This window comes from Zootoca vivipara, chromosome 6, assembly GCF_965207765.1.
Source record: "Zootoca vivipara chromosome 6, rZooViv2.hap1.1, whole genome shotgun sequence".
Classification (NCBI taxonomy): domain Eukaryota; kingdom Metazoa; phylum Chordata; class Lepidosauria; order Squamata; family Lacertidae; genus Zootoca; species Zootoca vivipara.
Genome location: NC_142589.1, coordinates 75,315,339 through 75,330,890, shown reverse-complemented (window position 1 = coordinate 75,330,890; position 15,552 = coordinate 75,315,339).

Below are 15,552 nucleotides of genomic sequence, written 5' to 3'. Positions count from 1 at the left end.
TGCATGAGATTGAGAGGGCAATAAAAACAACATGCGAGTCTTTTTACCACTCCTCTGCAGTCTCATTGGACTCTGGACTTTGGGAGCCATCTATGGTCTCACATGATTCCTTATTGCGCCAGGTTGGGGTGGAGAATGGAGGGTCCTTCATAGAATTATAGAGTTGGAAGGGACCCCCCCAGGGTCATCTAGTCCAACCCCCTGCAATGCAGGAACCTCAGCTATAGCATCCATGACAGATGGCCATCCAACCTCTGCTTTAAAACCTCAAGTGAAGGAGAGTCCCCAACCTCCCGAGGGAGTCCATTCTGCTGTCAAACAGCTCTTATCGCCAGAAAGTTTTTCCTGATGTGCAGTTGGAATCTCCTTTCTTGTAACTTGGACCCATTGGTTCAAGTCCTACCCTCCAGAGCAGTAGAAAACAAGCTTGTTCCCTCTGCCACGTGACTAATCTTCTTTTAAGGTCATGCTAGTTGGTGGCCGTCACTTGTGGGAGCGGATTTCACAGGTTAACTATGGGCCATGTGGGGAAAGTCCTTTCTCTGCTCTGTCCTGGACTTTCCAACATTCAACTTCACTGGACATGGAATCCTAGTGTAGGGTTGCCATATTCCTAAAAGTGAAAATCCGAACACAAAAAAATGTTGAGCTTTTTTGCCCAAAGTTATTGGGCAAAACAACAAAGAGAGTTTTTGAGCTATTTTGAGATTTTCATGGACACTTCTTCACCGATTCCCATCCGGACATTGCTTCCGCCTGCAGTATTCCGGCTATGTCTGGGAAATTCCAGGCATATAGCAACCCTAACTTACCTCCCCTACCCACCCACCCCCAAACCATGTCTGCCAGTCCAGCTGGAAGGAGCGTGTGCAATTTTGAACAGAGAAAAGCCCGAAATGTGGTAACCTTTCCTCCTAGGGGAGCTTCTCCCATCCCCTTGATAAATTGGGCTGTCCTTTTCTGAGCCCTTTTCCAACTGCGCACGTCTGGGGGCAGTTAAGACTGGGCAGCGTCTCCTTGGCTCAGGCTTTGGGCTGGGGATCTGTGTTTGTCTTGTGGCCTCATCATAAGGTGATGCCACAGGCTCCTTCCTTCCCCTTTTTCTTCCGCCAGATGCCGACCGAAAGCTTTTGCTCACATCACTCCACCATGGTGGCAAAAAAGACAATCACGCAAATGTATAATCAGTGCAAAAACAAAACTATGCCGTGATAAATCCCTGAAACGAGATATTGATAAAGGTGAATAATACTAAAACTCAACTAATGATTACTCAAAGAAACATAATAGGTTTAAATTTCCCAAAAGAAACTAGGATATAGAAAAGACATGAATATCTCAAAATAACCTCTAAATAAAGTAAACCTTGACGAGGTGCCAGCTAAGTGACTCGTTTCACCGGAAAATCTCTATCTGTTTCCTCAGAAGGAAAATGTTAAGGGGCTGAGGTTTCCTTATAATCAAAACTAAACAGGAGCTGTAAGCTCTGAAAAGAATTGAAAATGACATACGGTAGCAGTCAGGGATAAACTTCCCCAAGAAAAGACTATAGTTGTTTAAACTAAAGGTTAGCTAACCTATGGGACAATTCAACTAATGAATATCATTGCTCTTAGAAAAGATTAAGTAAAGGGCTGTAAAAGCTCTCCTAGTTGTGATGGTGTGAAGCCATTGTTCAGACTGCAAGAGGGTGTTTCTGATTCTTGGCTTATATACCTAGTGGAGCTCCATTTCTTAAAGGGCTAGGAACAATTGATTGTCTTAGGGCACGGGTGTCAAACACAAGGCCCGGGGGCCAAATCCGGCCCGCCAGACCTCGTCATGTGGCCCGCCGAGCGCCCCAGCCAGCGGGACCCAGCAGTGGGACCTTGCTGCTGAAGCGCTGCGCCAACAAAGCGCCGACAAACAGCTGGGGCCGGGGGGGGGCTAGAAAGGCGGCCGGGGCAGCGCTGCGTGGAGCGCCCCGAGCCACAGCAGGCGAAGGAGGAGGCAGCTTGCTGGGTCAGCGCCCGGCAGCGCCGCACGGAGAGTCCCGAGCCTCTGCGACACAGCAGTGCTCTGTAGCACTTTGAATCCTCCTCCTCCTGCCACGGCTCGGCACCTGGAAACGGCTGCTGCTGCTGCTGCTGAAGCACAGACAAAGCACCCAGCAGCGCCGTGTGGAGGAGGAGGAGGATTCAAAGTGCTACAGAGCACTGCTGCATCCCAGAGGCTCGGGACTCTCCGCACGGCGCTGCCGGGCACCGACCCGGCAAGCCGCCACCTCCTCCTCCTCTTGCCTCACCTCCTCCTCCTCCTCCTCCTGCCGCGGCTCAGCCTCATGAACGTGAGCTCAGCAGCGGCTCAGCCCCACGAACCTGCAACTCTGAGGCTTTACACACTTCTCCTAAAACGGACACCCGCTGCCTCACGCTGCACGGGAAATGCTTTTTGCCCCTGGGTCCCTTCGCGCTCTTTTCTGGCGCTGAATCAAGGCGGTGACCCCCCCCTTCCCTTTCTTTCTTCCTCTCTCTCGTTCTTATTCTTTCTTTCCCTCTCCTTCCTTCCTTCTTTATCTCTGTCTTCTCTCCCTCTTTCTTTTTCTTTCCTTCTTTATTCCTTCTTTCCTACTCTTCTTTCTCTCACCTCTTTCCTTCCTCTCTCCCTCCTGCTCCCTCTTTTCTTTTTCTTTCTTCCTTACTTCCTTCCTTTCTTCCTTCCGTCCTTGCCAACTTTCTTCCTCTCCCTCATTCTTATTCTTTCTTTCCCTCTACTTCCTTCCTTCTTTCTCCCTTTCCGTCTTCTCTCCCTCTTTCTTTTTCTTTCCTTCTTTATTCCCTTCCTTATTTCCTACTCTTCTTTCTCTCCCCTCTTTCCTTCCTTCCTCTCTCCCTCCCACTCCCTCTTTTCTTCCTTCCTTCCTCCCTCCCCTCCCCTTCCTCTCCCTCTCCTCAGAAACATAGGATGCTGCTTTATACTTCTGGCCCTTAAACCCTGGAACCAGGAAAACAGCTCCAGTGAGTCAACCTTAGCCAGTCCCTTTGGTGAAGGGTGGTGGCTCACTGGCAGAACATCTGTCCTGCATGCAGAAGGACCCCAGCATCTCCAGGTACCAGTAGCTCTGCAAAGCTCCTGCATGAAACCCTAGCGAGCCTCCACCACCCAGTGCAGTTACCAAAAATCATTTTTCAATAAATTGTACAATAATTGTACATTTGAATATCTACTTGCCATTATTCTGACTATGTTGGTTATTATTTACATTATTACAAAAAACAGTAATAATTGAATGCAGTGACAATAATTTATGATAATAAAGAGTGGACACATAGTCCTACAGATACAACCGGCCCTTTGAGGGTGACCAAACTGCTGATGCGGCCCCCAATGAATTTGATTTTGACACCCCTGTCTTAGGGTGTGTCATCACTCCACTAGCACATGACGTGGCACCCAACAAGAGGGCTGGGAGTCACGAGAGGAGGAAGCCCAGCTCTGCCTGATTCACGCTGAGGACAGGATGATCCTTCCATTACAAGCCCCCATTCCACTCCTGTACTTGCGAACCACCCCCTGGAGCACTCGTGGAGGGTAACAGGAAGAGCAAAGGAACCCAGGCTGACAGCACTGTTGTCCTGTCAAGCAAAGCCCCCAAGTTGGAAAGGCAGGCAGGGCATCTGTGCCTCACCTGGACCCTGCGTAGGTGCGTTGCAGGGGGTTGGACTAGATGACCCTTGGGTCCCTTCCAACGTTATGATTCTATGAAGAGCCCCAGGCAGGCAGCCCTCCTAACAGGGCCATGTCTGCCGGTGAAGTGACGCCAGCATCAGTACCAGTCTGGGGTGGAATTTTGTGCCAAATCAAACACCCACAGCTGAAGCAAAGCAGCATTGCAGAGTTGGGACAGTACGGCTTATCATAGCTCTGGATTCCCTTTCTTGCTAGAAGCCAAAATCTTGCTAGAAGCCAAAATCAGCACCCTTTAAATATGTGGCTAGGAAATTGGTCAATTTCTTTCCCGTGTGTGTCATGCTGTCAGCTCAGAACTCTTCCTGTCCATCCTTCTGAGAAAATGTCTTGCTTTTTATTATTATTATTAAGCATACAAGAAACAATCCAATACAGCCAATATTTCACAGGACAGGTGGGTGTGGAAGGGGGGAGAGATTAATAAGCAGCTATTAACATCAGCTATCAAGGGACCCAGGTGGCGCTGTGGTTAAACCACTGAGCCTAGGGGCTTGCTGATCAGAAGGTCAGCGGTTCGAATCCCTGTGACGGGGTGAGCTCCCGTTGCTCGGTCCCAGCTCCTGCCAACCTAGCAGTTCGAAAGCACGTCAAAATGCAAGTAGATAAATAGGAACCGCTACAGCGGGAAGGTAAACGGCGTTTCCGTGTGCTGCTCTGGTTTGCCAGAAGCGGCTTTGTCATGCTGGCCACATGACCTGGAAGCTATACGCCGGCTCCCTCGGCCAATAATGCGAGATGAGCGTGCAACCCCAGAGTCGGTCACGACTGGACCTAATGGTCAGGGGTCCCTTTACCTTTACCTATCAAGCTATTAAGGGACGTGGAGCTGAGGAACTGGTTTCCCTGCCTTTGCGTTTTCAGATGTTGCTGTACTCCAACTTCTGTCGGCAGCAGCAAGGGCTGACCAGGGCCAGGGATGATGGGAGTTGCAACATCAGAACCATCTGACTCAGGCCTGCCCAAGACACTTTGCCGCCTGAGGCGAACTGCAAAATGCCCCCCCAGCCACCAGGGAAGAAAGGGGTGAGTGAAGACCTACATCTGGAACAAGGGCGGAAATAAAGATCTGCACCAGGAACAAGGGGCGGAGGAGATCAAAATCTCGGGAGCCCCCCTCGCAAATTATCTCCCAATACATTTTTTATTTGACCAACCAACAATTTTAATGAACTGATGTCGATAAAATCAGTATTATTTTGATCCGTTGTTGCAGGGCCCCTAAAAGGTGTGGGGCCCACAGGCCAGTGCCTACTCTGTCTACTTGCTAATCCGGCACTGGCTGCATTACAGGAGGTTGGACTAGATCAACCTTATGGTCCCTTCCAACTCTTACAGTTCTAAGGTTCTATGATCCCTTGGAGGCTGGATCTCCTGCTCCTGTGGCTCCTGCCGCCTGAGGCTGTTGCCTCACCTTGCCTCATTTGTGCACCCTGATCTGACCCCACCGCTTGCAGGGGGGCTGCGTGCGCCCAGGACAGTTTCTCCGGTTTACAAAGTTGCCCACAGGCCCCCAAAAGTAGGCGGAACTTTTTTTCGGCGCCCCCTTCTGGCAACACCCCTTGCTGTCTTCGCCTTCATCGACGTCGTCCGCATCCGTGCCGTCCTTTTCCTCGCCAGAGTCTCTATCTTCCTTTACCGTCGGGGCCGCCCAGGCGTTCTGTTTATTGCGCATTCATGACGCGCCTGAACTCTTCGGTTCCAGGCCAAAAGGCGGCTGAGCCTGGAGGGCGCGGCGTTGGCCATCGCGTCTTCGCGCTCCTCCGTCTGGTTCTGGGCAGAGCCCTCTTATTCCTGGCTCCCGACGGCCGCACATTGGCGAGAATGCAGCGGTCCCCCGACCTTGCCAAGGACGCAGGGAAGGAGCCAGACGGCTGAGTCGGATCGCTGTGGGTGCAAGCCCGGCCCCCCGAGGAAGGCAGGGCTGGGCAGGATCAGCTCTAGGCTGCCCGGAAGCGGGCAAACGAAGGCGCCCCCACCACGAAGCGAAGCCCCGCCGTGGGCAGGTTGGACGTGCGTCCAACCCAGCCTTGGAGACCCCCGGGATGGAGGAAGTGCTGGCGCGCAGGGCTCCTCGCAGGTGAGCAGGATCGGGACCAAACTGATGGATATGGTTATGGTTTCGTGCTGCGAAGCTCCCAGCACTTTTTAAAACGAAGAGCGGGGGCCAGATGGATCAGGGGGGCTGCAGAAGCATTGAGACTTATTTCACTTTATGCGTGCGCGCGTTGTTCCTCTGATCAAAATCGCACACGCCCCTTCCAGCAGCTTGCAGACATGGATTGGTGCAGGTGAGTAGGAGAAGCAAGTACTTGACTCTCCCCCACCCCGCCACCCCATGGCTATTGGCAGGAGTGCCAACTTGGTGCCCATGCAGATGCCATGCACCGTACATGGCCCTGGGCTGGCACCGAAGTTTGTGGGTGCCCTGCCCCTTCATGCGGAATTTTGTGGGTGCTCGAGCACACAAGACCCCAGGGAGTTGGCACCTATGGCTATTGGCAGCTTTTGGGTCGGGGTTTCCCTTGAGCACGCTGCTGTTTCTCTTTTGACTTCATTTCTGCTGTCACTCAGCAGTTGAGTTTTCTATTAGAAGAATGTTATGCAGGGTGATCATAGCATAGAGAATTGAATGCTCCCGACAGTTGAAATTCTCCACTGAGAGAGGCTGAATTCTGCGCAGGCTGAGAGCCTTTGCTTGGGGCTCCTTAGTTTGCCTAATTGTTGAGGGGGGGGGGGAGGTTGCATCTGCCCGTCATGGCAAAGAACATTGCAGCGTGCAGCAAAGGCACCATCTTTATCCCTTCAGCTGAGATGGCATCGCTGGTTCATAAGCTGTGGCTGACACTCACTCAGCCCGGTGTTTTCGCAGTGGGTGATGAGGTGGGGTATCTATTTCTTGACTACCCAACTTCAGAATGTGGGGGGGGGGGAGTGGGCAAAGGGGTGAAGAAGGCCCTGCATACGAAAACTTAGGACATATTTTGTTTCTTCCACTGTTACCGGTACTTGTACGTTCAAGAATGTGTGTATTGCAGTTGATGTCTCTTTGATGCAGTGAAAGAGGAAGACTTTGGGGGCATCCATGGATCTCTTGAAGGGAACAGAACTGTGCTGAGACTAGGACTTTCGTTTGAAGTGACGTCTCCTCTTTGCTCTCTCCCCTTTACAGCCTCCATCCTGAGTTCCTGCTTCCTCTTGACTCAAACCAAGGGCGAGAGGGAGATAGCCATCAAGATGAAAACAGAACACCCAGAAGAAGGAGAAAGTATCACCTTCACGCCTGCAGACATTGATAAGGGGAACCTTAACACCTTCAGCTGGTACCGAGGGGAAATTGAGGAGAGTAGTCGGATCTTTACTTATATACTAGTACCAACCAGAATACAGAATAATGGACCTTCCTTCACTGGGCGGGAGACTGGTGGCCTAGACAGCTCCCTTAACATCAGGCATATATGGGTAAATGACTCTGGACTCTATACATTGACTGCTAAATTATCTTCGGAAACGGTGATAGGATTTGCAGTCATACATGTCTTAGGTATGGTGTTTACTTCCGCCTTACTTCTATTACTGTAAGTTATTTTAAACTGTTTCTAATATTGTGTGTTTTAATGTTGTAGCCCAGGGGTCCCCAGACTTACCGGGCTTTGGGCCGGTTCCCACCACGCCGATCGCGCGGCGGGCCGGCGGGCGGGGGAGTGTGCGATCGTGCGGGCCGGCGGGCGGGGGAGTGCGCGATCGTGCGTATGCGCACGGGCGCTTACTGGCGCGGCGGCGCGCTTCCAGGTCAGAAAAAGTGCCGGAAATCGTTTGTGCGCATGCGTATGGGCCTCCCCCGACCCGGAAGTGCACCAGAAATGACCTCTTCTGGGTCGGGAGAGGCCCATACGCATGCGCACAAAGGATTTTTGGCGCTTTTTTCCGACCTGGAAGAGCGCCGCCGTGCCGTAAGAGCGTGTGGCGGCGGTGAGCGGCGGGGGTCGTCGCGGGCCGGATTGGGAGGCCAATTGGGCTGCATCCGGCCCCCGGGCTGTAGTTTGGGGACCCCTGTTGTAGCCTGCCCTGGGAACTAAGGGCACAGGATGGGTAAATAGTGGTAACAGAAATAACAATTACAGAGTTGACTTTATAATCTGAAACACAGACAAAAAGAGAGACATCGCACATTCTTTTGTAATTCACGGAAATCTTTAATAAAAATTGTTTTTTTAAAACAAATCATAGTATTGCAGAGTTGGAAGGGACCCTGAGGGACATCTCGTGCAACCCGCTGCAATGCAGGAATATGTGTGGAGACGAGTGATGGGGGAGCCCAAGAAATCCACCTGCACCTGGCAGCCCTGCCGACCTTGAGGATCATATTCCATAAATTGGGAATTTCAATTAATGCCGTTGCGATCTTGCTTGTTTACCTTCGGGTAGAATTGCTTAGTCAGTTAGAATAGAATAGAATAAATCTTGTCCCCTTGCGGGAACAACGAAATTTCTCGGTTGCTATATCAACTCAAATACAGTGGTACCTCTACTTACGAATTTAATGTGTTCCGAAAGCACATTCGTAAGTCAAAAAAAAATTGTAAGTCGAATCCCATAGGAATGCATTGGGAGAAAAAATTTGTAAGTCGAAGCAACCCTATCTAAAAATTCGTAAGTAGAAAAAATCCTATCTAAACCGCATCCAAGATGGCGGACGGAGCTCCATTCGTAAGTAGAAACATTCGTAAGTAGAGTTATTCGTAAGTAGAGGTACCACTGTAGGACACTCCACATAAATTAAAATACTGATAAGCGCAATACAATACAGAACAATATAACAGATAAATAAGATGACTTCAGAGTCCAGAGTTTCCATTTAAGGCCAAATTGGTGTGGGAAAGAAACTTTTCTTGAGACGGCTCATTCTTGCCTTCAGTGTGGTGTAGTGGTTAAGAGCGGTAGACTCGTAATCTGAGGAACCGGGTTCGCGTCTCCGCTGCTCCACATGCAGCTGCTGGGTGACCTTGGGCCAGTCACACTTCTCTGAAGTCTCTCAGCCCCACTCACCTCACAGAGTGTTTGTTGTGGGGGAGGAAGGGAAAGGAGAATGTTAGCTGCTTTGAGACTCCTTAGGGTGGTGATAAAGCGGGATATCAAATCCAAACTCTTCTTCTTCTTCTTCTTCTTCTTCTTCTTCTTCTTCTTCTTCTTCTTCTCTCTTTATCTCCATCAAAGGAGATAAAAGGAGCTCAAAGAAATGATGACCAGGATCTAATGCCTTTTCTATGGCACCTGATGGTATAGCTATGTTCTAAGGTAGAGAGTGAACAACCAATGATACTCTCTGCTGTTTTAATAATTCTGCACAACACTATCCTTTCCCGAGAAGTACAGCTTACATACCACATACTAGTCCTGTTAATACGATTTTGTAATTTCTGTATATTGTTGCTTTACCCATTTTATTGCTTTACCCATTTGTTGCTTTACCCATTTGCTCCCTGCTCCGGGGTTGAAAACATCCAATGAAGAATGGGATAGGAATACTGCAGATAAATCAGAATGGAATGGAAGGCTCTCGTGTGCAGGGGAGCCTGAATGTCCCATGCACACAGGTGCATTTGTCCATGCAGGCCACCGTCCAGCTGCATTCGTGGAGGGATGGGAAGAGAAAGTTTGAGACGCCTCACTGCAGCAAGGCCACAGACAAGCTTGGGGCAAAGTTGCCACCTTTTTTTCTTTTGCTCCTGCCTTTGACAGTAAATCAGAGCAGGCAAGAAAGAGTCTGGTGATACTCTTTTTACCGCATATCTCCATGCCAGGGAGAAGAAGAAAAAAAAACACCCTTAGCTATTTATCAAGGCTCTTCTGAATGGCGCATGAGCTGGGGAAATTAAATAACTGGCAACATTAGGTTGGTGTCCAGAAGAGCTGGTTTCACTGAAAATTGCCCTATACTCAATGTTACACATGTGGAGGACATGCAAGGGGGGGGGAAAGAATTTTGGAATGTAATCTTTAATGAGCTTTAAAAAACGATTAAGGTATCTGTAAGGGGGAAGGCTTACAGAGAACAGTCTCCCCTCATCAGGACAAGCTCGTCTCCGAGCACCAACTCGAGCGAAGGGTCAGATGACAAGAGCCAGGAAACGGAAAGGGAGTGCCGGCCCTCAAGCAGCATCCAAGAGCCTTTGCTCCATAGGCAGGAAGAGAGGGAGGGGGAAAGAGGGGACAGGAGTCAGTCGGTCAGCAGGCCATTCCCCTCCACACCAGAATTGAGGTGTCGGGGAAGAGGGAGGCGCTTCACGGTTCCAAGGCTCTTGTGTTGGTCTAAAACCCGGAAATCGCCAGTGCAGGAATCTGATTCGGAATGAGCAGACGTGAAATCTGTGGCACCTTGCACTGTAAATAATGTGCACTAATAAAAGCATCTAAAAGACAAGCAGATGTGGAGGGTCGTTACTCAAGAGTAGCCACAACAACCCTGACAGCATCCTTTATTTAAAAAACGGAGGCGTTTCTCTTAGGGATACTTGGCCCAGATACAGTGGTGCCTCGCTTAACGAATGCCCTGCTTAACGAAATTTCCGCTTAACGAAAGGTTTTTTCTAGCAGAGGTTGCCTCGCTAGACGAATTCATTTTACGAAAAATTCGTCTAGCGAATCGCGGTTTCCCATTGGAATGCATTGAAATGCAATTAATGCGTTCCTATGGGCAAAAAATAAAATTAAAAAAAATTCAGTGCATTCCTATGGGATTCGCTAGACGAATTCTTCGTTATAAGAAAAGATCCATGGAACGAACGAAATTCGTCTAGCGAGGCACCTAAAAGTGCGAGAGAATTGTTCTTGTATGCTACTGTAGCTGCAGGAATATTAATTGCATCAAATTGGAAAGGAGAGAAAATTCCAACAAAGTTGGAATGGCAAAGTAGGTTGTTGGAGTACACCAAATTGGCAAAAATGACAGTAAAACTGAGAGGTTATACAGAGCAAACTTTTATTAAGAGATGGGATATGTACAAAAAAAACCCAACGTTATAAATTACTGTAATAGCATAATGCCAGTGGAAGGACTCGAACAAATTATGTGGTATGTTGCCTAACAAGAGAATACAATACTAATAGTGTGCTAGATAGGTTAAGCAGTGAATACACGATGGGGTGGCGGGAAGTCGTTGGATACTGAAGTGGAATGTACAGTGATATGATGTAACAAATAGAATGATTATCTTTCTTTTGCATTATTATTATTATTATTCAACTTGTATGTTTGTTATCTCTTTTTAATCTCAATAAAGCAATTTTTAAAAAGAAAAGAAAGAAAATTGCCCTATACTCATGTGATCAACTGGTCACATACTTTCCAAACTCACAGCACCTTTATCTCCTGTCTTGCAGAAGTACAAAGGGCTGACTCCCATCCTCAAGCGTCCATTTTTGGAATCATCCTAGGTTGTATGATTATACTCGTGGCCCTGGGAGGTGTGGGGTTGGTCCTGTACCCCAGGTTTTCCTCAGCGTAAGTCTGCCATCCTGATCCCCTTGATTCAGGGTCCCCCTGAATTTGCCATCTCCCCCCCCTCCCCCGGTTCTCCGGGAAGTTCCTGTTCTGCTTAACTGGTTTGAGTGGTCTCTCTGTTCACGCTCAGGGTTTGAGGCTGTCTCACTGGTGTGGGTTTCTTTCCCATCTCTCCAGCCTAGGTTGGAGTCCCACCCCACACAGAGACATCTTTCCCATAGGGGTTAGTGGCTCGTTACGCCAGGATGCCGGCCTCTCAGGGTCACCCCAGCGAGTGGGGGAGCTGCACGGCTTTGCCAGTAGCCTCCCCTTTCCCTGCAAGCCGCCAGCTGCGCCCCGCCAACCATCTTTCCTTCCTACCCTCCTCGGCCCGCCCCCCTCTGCGGGTGGGTCCATTGCTGCTGCTGCTGCTTGTGCTGCTCGCACAAGCACTCGGTTCCAGTGGTCTGGTCAGCCACGCCGCAGCCATCACATCGGCGGCGTCCTCTGTGGGCGGCAGCTCCCAGGGCTACGAGGTGGTCCGCAAGTTGGGCCCCGAGTTCTAAATTCTGGGAAAGGGAGGGAGCGCCGGAGGGATCTTTGCACCACAGTGCCGGATATGCTTAAGATGGCCCTGACCCCACGCTTCTCTTAGAAACATTCAGTGCCCCACTGTTTATGCCTCCCAGCCAAATGCACAAACACTAACCAGGGTTGCCATATTGAAGAGGGGGCAGAGGAAGAAATGCCTGCTTCAACTGTGACACTCGGGCAGGGGAAGTTGCAGCAACTGAGGTTCCCTCTTCTCAATAGTCCGCCAAAGGCACCATAGGCCTATCCTCTGTTAAACCTGGTGATTCACACACATTTGCGAAGAGTAGATGACCACATCAAACCCCCCTCCAAAATTGGTTAGAAACTGTACACTTTGGGTTGACTTTTCAATTCTAAAAGGAAAGGTAAAGGACACCTGACAGTTAAGTCCTGTCACAAACGACTCTGGGGTTGCAGCGCTCATCTCACTTTACTGGCCAAGGGAGCCGACATTTTGTCCGCAGGCAGTTTTTTCCGGCTTATGTGGCCAGCATGACTAAGCCGCTTCTGGCGAAACCAAAGCAGCGCACGGAAACGCCATTTACCTTTCTGCCAGAGCAGTACCTATTTATCTACTTGCACTTTGACGTGCTTTTGAACTGCTAGGTTGGCAGGAGCAGGGACTGAGCAACGGGAGCTCACCCCATCGTGGGGATTCGAACCACCGACCTTCCGATCGGCAAGCCCTAGGCTCATGAGGGGTAGCTAAGTTGTGACCTTCCAGATGCTGTCAGACTCAATAAATGTCTGGAGGACACCTGATTGAGGAAACCTCCCTTAAAGGTATTTTTTGCCATTTTGGGAGTTTCCAATATCTAGAGGAAATCCTAGCAAGGCATTTTTTGTGTGCCCCCAACCCATCTCAGGCCACTCGCCCTGCCTGCTTCCACTAATCTAGTAAGAGTTGTTCCCTCCATGGTCTCAGCCTTTTGAGCAGAGGGTTCAAAAGGAGCAGAGGGTTGTGGGTTTTCAGTCAGTGCCTCCTGCTTGGCTCTGGTGGGCTTATGCTCTGGGAGTCCTCTCTGTTCCCTGATGCTCTTTCTCTGTCCTGTTTCTGTCATTTCAGACCGGGGCGCCGCTGAGACGAAACCCAGCCTGGTAAGAATGACACACATATGATTCCTAATGTATTCAGACTCCAGAGTTCTGGTCCAATCTCTAGAACGGAGTAGGGAGGGGAGGGGGGGTTGAGCTAAAGCAGAGCAAAGTGAAGGTCTTCCTTCCTCAGAAGGAAGTAGGACACGGGTGAGGAACTTTTTCAGCCCAGCGAGCCAGATCCTTATTTCCATGAGTCCTGTGGGTCAACTTTGACAGGTAGGCTGGGTCACCCACCTACCAGTCACCTGACAACCACTCCCCTCAGAGCATCCTGCTTGGTTCTGCTGGCCTTGGGTTCTGTCTGTTGTACATTTCAGGTCTGTGACTTTCTCTCTTTGTAATTTCAGACCAGTGCATCTGTAGGAAGAGAATACAAACCCACATTGGTAAGGATAGAACAATCGCAGACCCTAGTATATGCAGACGTCAGCATTCTGATTCTTTTTTTAAAAAAATAATAATTTTCATTTTTAATTTTCATAATACAACAGAAAAAAGAATTAAAGTAATATAAAGAATAAAAATACAAATAATAATACAACAAAATACAAAGAAAAAAATTAACACAAAAATCAAAATAAACAATTCCCTCTCACCCTTCACCCTACACCCCCACCAACCCTTGTGTGACTTCCAGCCTATTCTCTATTTCGACACTGGTTTCTCAGAGAAATTATGTATGCCTTTTTGAATGTTTTATATCTTGATTATTTATACTACTTGAACCCTTCACCTCTCTGCTAAGAGGTTAGCGTTTTCCACAAATTTCTTCTTATAATCGTTGAATTTTTCCCAATCTTTATCAACTTTGTGTTCAGATAACCCTTTACTTTCTCCTATTTTCCTTGCCATATTTTGGTATCCTTAATTTGCCAATCCTCTATCTTTGGTATTTGCACACTCTTCCATTTTTTTGCTATGAGAAGTCTGGCGGATGCAGTTGCATACATAATAAAACACTTATCCCCCTTCCCTAATCTCCTCGATTCAAAGTCTAGAAGTGGGAGAGGGGTTGAGTTGCAGCAGATGATGTATTTCTTCCTGCAAAGGAAGTAAGAGCAGAACCTCTTCAGCCCAGCAGTCTAGATCTTTATCTCCATAAATCTCCCTGGGCCAGGTTTGCCCGATAGGCTAGGTCACCAACCTGTCAATCACATGGCAACAATGACTATGAATTTCATTTGCAAGCAGGTTCCCTTGAAGTCACTTAGAAACAAACCTCAAAGTGAGGGCCACCTTTGGAAAGCAATTTTCCAATCTATATCAGTCGATGCAACCCCAGGATTAAGATACCATGTTATTTGGAATAAAACTTGCAGCATTTCCTGAGGACAGGCAAATGCTCAATATATAGAATAATCCCCAAGAAATACAAAAAGTTATAAGAACTCTGAAAACCAATAATTCACCATGCTTTGATGGTTTACCTGCATAATTTTATAAAAACATTTTCAGATAGCAGTACTGTTAAATTAAGCTGTTAAATTATTGTAAGCTACGGTAACTAAGGTAATATAAGAATCTTGGAAAGATGAAAAAAATAACCTTAATTCATAGGAAAGACAAATATCCGACAATACCCTAATCTTATAGACCAATATCATCATTAAACCAAGATTTTAGAATTCTTGCTCCAATGTACACAAAAAGGTTAAAGTTATTTTAATGTATAGACATCCAGACCCATGGGTTTCATTATAGGCTGTTTACTATCAGTTAGTGCAATAAAATTCTTGTATTTAATAAATGAAAGAAATAGAAATAGCTTTGGTTTTCTTAGATGCTGAAAAAGCTTTTGAGAGGATAGAAAGCAATTATTCATACTCCCTGTTGGATAAATTAAACACAGTGGTACCTCTAGTTATGAACTTAATTCGTTCCAGAGGTCCGTTCTTAACCTGAAACAGTTCTTAACCTGAGACACACTTTCAGTAATGGGGCCTCTTGCTGCCGCTGCGCCGCCGGCACACAATTTCCGTTCTCATCCTGGGGCAAAGTTCTCAACTCGAGGAAACTCTTTCAGGTTAGCGGAGTTTGTAACCAGAAGCATTTCTAACCTGAGGCGTTTGTAACTCGAGGTACCACTGTACTGGTGTTCCTTTCTTGGAAAATATCAAAGCTGTTTCTGAAGACCCATGCACGGTTTTATATATAAACGAACAAATATAAATAAATTCCTGAAATCATTTTTGAGGAGGCAGAAGCCCCCCTTTCACTTTTGCATTTTTTGTATGCTGAACCATTGACAAAATTGATACAATCTGCAAAAGAAGTACCAGGAAAAAATGTTAAATCAAATACCAATGCTGGTATTCATAATATTGATGTTGTGTGAAGTATATATGTATTCAACAATACTATGTACCTATGAATTTGTTGAGTTTATGTGTTCGTTGTGTTTTTTAAGTGAAATTGAAAAATATATTTAAAAGGAAGGATCTAGAGCTTGGCTGTTACCCTGACACCTTTACACTCGCTCGCTGGCTGGATTATTGGAAGGTGGGATCAAGTTTGATGTTTCCTGGATAACAAATCGATTATTGATTGCATGTTTTCCCTTATAACCTTGCAAGTAGAAAGTTGTGTGCTCTGTTGTGTCATCGTGTTTGCTTTTGAAAAATTCAGCGAAAGCTAGAAGTCCAGGGAACGGC